This window comes from Myotis yumanensis, unplaced genomic scaffold, assembly GCF_028538775.1.
Source record: "Myotis yumanensis isolate MYYU_CA2020_CCGP unplaced genomic scaffold, mMyoYum1.0.hap1 SCAF_4, whole genome shotgun sequence".
NCBI lineage: Eukaryota > Metazoa > Chordata > Mammalia > Chiroptera > Vespertilionidae > Myotis > Myotis yumanensis.
Window position 1 is genome coordinate 84368711 of NW_027223755.1, and position 3907 is coordinate 84372617.

A 3907-nucleotide genomic window follows, 5' to 3' on the forward strand; every position below is an offset into this window, starting at 1 on the left:
GCAACGAAAATAATTTTATGGTTGGGTCACAACATGAGGAACTGTATTTAAAGGGCCAGAAGATTGAGAACCACTGGCTTAGAGGATTCTGACTCTGAATCAGTAGATAAAATGTCATCTAACACCATCCCATGGGGCAGCCTATTTGCCACACTAACATCTCCCCACAGAATGCCACCGCTCTAAGTGTCCTGCGTGTGCTGATGTTTAATTGCTTTTTTTGCTGCTTGGCCCAGAATGAAGCTGAGTTTTATTTCGACTAAAGCAATTTTAATACATCTGGGAGAAACAAAAAGGTATAATAATGCACGTTGGGTCTATGAAAAGATCACATTGTTTTATAGCAGTCCATAGTGAAAAGGAAGCACATTGGCGCACATAACAAAAATTCTATCTCAGTCATTTAATATTTAGTGCAAGGCCAGAGGAAGTAAAATCAGACCTGGATTCCGTTCAACACCCAGGTCAGTGGTGCAATGTGGGCAAATGATGAGCGTTTCCGTTCATTTACGTTGGCAGATTTCCAAGGCCTCTCCACATCTGTACTGTGAAGCTTCTGTGGGCAGGCAGCGGGGCAGAAGACATGCAATGCTCTCCACAATGTTGTGGTGACACTTCTGGGGCGAACAATCAGGCCTCTGCTCACTGAACTGAGCACTGCTTGCAGCAAACTCGGCGACTCAAGGAAAAACCCATCGCTCTTGGGGAACTTCAGAGCTATACTTCACAGCGAAACTGAGCAGGATAAAGAAGGAAGGTGGAGGGGTGAGCTGGAAAAAAAATCCACAGTGTTTGAGGGTATTAGATGGGGTTTGCCAAAGAAATTAGCTTTACAGAGATAACCTCTCAAGAGTACTCTCTTTTCCTTTACAAGGCTGGACACTACAAATTTAGAATGCATGTAGTTTTAAAACAAGGACTGATACGAATGGTAATTTTCCTCCTCGTTGGTCATTAAATGAATATCTTTTTTTTTTTAACTATCAGAGGAACATTGCACATGGCAGGCTGGCTCTCGAGCAGCCATGCCTCAACTTCCTCCGGGGTTTGCTTTTTCTGCAAGTCTGATGAATATCTTTTTAAGTGACCTTTGACATCTCCAGGAATGGTCTTCCTACAAATGTTGAAAGTAAAGAGAAACGAGACTCAACTGTTCTCTTTGGATCTGAAAGTGTCTAAATAAGTCAGCTTGTAATCACCAAAAATGTGCCTTGAAAAATGAACTAAATAAAAGACAGGTAACAAATTAACTCTATAAGAATGAAATGTACTGAACAGATAGATTAAGTCAAGGTCAAGAACAAGTATTTATTCTGATTTACAGGCTTTCGTGGGACTCTGTTGGCAGCACATAAAGTAGCCATTCTCAGAGGCACTTACTCACTGTGTTCTTTGTCGATATATGGTAGGGCCATCACACAAAGCATTTGGCCCCAATAGAACAGACAGAGGATCCAAAGGCCTAAATAAGCAAATGACCTTCGATGTGGCCCTGAGTAAATCATTTAACTTTCTAATCCTTGTCGACAAAATCTGAGCTAATAAAATCTATTTAACTGGTTACTATGGTGATTGAATTTTATAATTAATCTAATTATTTGAACATTTAAATGCATATTTAAAATGTACCAGGCATAAAGGATCTAAGTAGACATTTCTCCAAAGACATACAAATGTCCAATAAGCACTTGAAAAGATATCCAATATCATTAGCCATCAGGGAAATGTAAATCAAAACCACAATCAGATACCACTAATATCTACTAGACCGGCTATTATAAAAAAGACATATAATAAAAAGTATTGGTGAGGATGTGAAGAAATTGCAACCCTCAAACACTACTAGTGGGAATGTAAAATGATGCAGCCACTTTGGAAAATAGTCTGGTAGTTCCTCAAAAAGTTAAACATAGAGTTATCATAAGACCCAGCAATTCTAATCCTAGGTATGTTCCCAAGAAAAAATGAGAACATATTCCCACACAAAAACTTGTACATGAATGTTCATAGCAGCATTATTCATAATGGCCAAAAAAGTAAAAACAACCCAAATGTCCATCATCTGACAAATAGTTAAATAAAATGTGGTATGTCCCTATAATGAAATATTATTTGGCAATAGAAAGGAATACAGTATTGACACATGCTACAACATGGATGAACCTTGAAAACATTATACTAAGTGAAAGAAACCAATCACAAAAGACCACATATTGTGTGATTCCATATATATGAAACTAGTGTCCCAGTGCACAGATTCATGCACATTGAACGGAAATTAATTAGAAGGTTGCCAGTTGGGTGGGACTGGGCGAGACGGAGCCCTAGAGCCAACCTCCCACAGTCCCTCCCCAGCCCGCCGCACCTAGGCCAGCACCGGGGCTCAAAGGTTGTCTGTGGAGTGAGTAGGGTCCCTCTGGCAGGTGGGGTCCCTTGGCCTGGCCCCCAGGGATCGGTCTGAAACTGCCTCTCTGACATCCCCCAAGAGGTCCTGGATTGTGAAAGGGCAGTTCTCAGGTGACGCACCCCAGAATAGGGCTCCCTCCTCTCTAGTTCCAGGTGCGTCACCTGAGAACCACAGCTGCCAAGCCACTGAAGCTCGGCAGCTCCTTCGTTGAGCGTCTGCCCCCTGATGGTCAGTGTGCATCATAGCTACCGTTCAGATGGTTGGATGGTCACTTAGCCATATATATATCTATATATCTATATCTATCTATCTATCTATCTATCTATCCAAAATAGGCAAGACATTAGAGACAAAAATTGGATTAGTGGTTGCCTGGGGCTCATAGGGGATGGGGGAGGGAGTAAAGGGGGGTGACAGATAAGGGATATGGGATTTCTTTTGGGGGTAATAAATATGTTCTAAAATTGATTGTGGTGATGGTTGTACAATTCTATGATTATAGGAAAAGCCATTGAATCATATACTTTAAACGGGCAAAGTGTATGTTATGTAAATTATATCTCAATACAGCTATTTAAAAAAATCTGTCAGGTAATTTGCTAGGCACTCAATACATAACAAATGTGAAATGCACATGGTATGTGCTTAATAAATACAATGCAAACACAAAATGCCTCATTTATTTTGAATAAAGGGGGAAAAACTTTTGAAAGGAACACAAGTGCATGTGAATTATAAAAGCCTAAATTAATGAGCTAATTAGGAATAAAGTAACCATAACTAAGGCATATCAGCATGTAGTATTGTACTGGGATAACATTAAACTGTACTTGAGTGTACAGTAAGGCAAAGCTGTTAGTGGCAATAATACTGGTAATACACTATTGAGTCGCAGTGGTATTTAAACAGAAAGCGAAGGCCATTATAAACTACACCTGAGAAGCAAAGACAAAGAGATAAAATGACAGTTTATTGCAAGTGAAGAGAAGTGAATAGGAAATGTGCCTCTACCTCTTTACTGTCTTGGCTGTTATAGTCTGAATAGGCATAGTCCCCTACTTCCCTGCCTTCCCTAACACAATAAAACAGAAGCCTTGCCTTTGCCCATCCTGACATTTAAAAAAATAAACAATGTATACTTCCCTAGTCTTTGACTTTTCCCATTCTCTTGTTAGCCACAGGAGGCAATCATTTTACAACCTAAAAGCTAATGCTACCCTCAGAATTATTGATGGGCATGGATTCCTTGGAAGAAGTCATTGCCCATATCCTGCTGAAGTAAGGGGTGAACGGCCTGGGGAAATATGCTACCAGAGCTTTCAGTGGCCCAAGGTCTTAGCATTCTTCTCTATGCTTGACATCACAGATAGAGCAAGGCATCCTGGGGTAGCACATTCACACAAGCAAAGGGAGATCTGTGGAATATTTTATAGATTTAACATGTGTCTCCCTGGAGGAAGAACTGGTGTTGTAAGGACCGAAACTCTGGATAGAAATCAT

At 40.4% G+C, this 3907-nt stretch overlaps 1 pseudogene; it reads right to left on the reverse strand.

The window, feature by feature from the left end:
- Positions 1–967: 967 nt before the first annotated feature.
- LOC139009632 (small Cajal body-specific RNA 13) lies at positions 968–1123 on the reverse strand (annotated as a pseudogene).
- Between the last annotated feature and the right edge of the window lie 2784 nt (positions 1124–3907).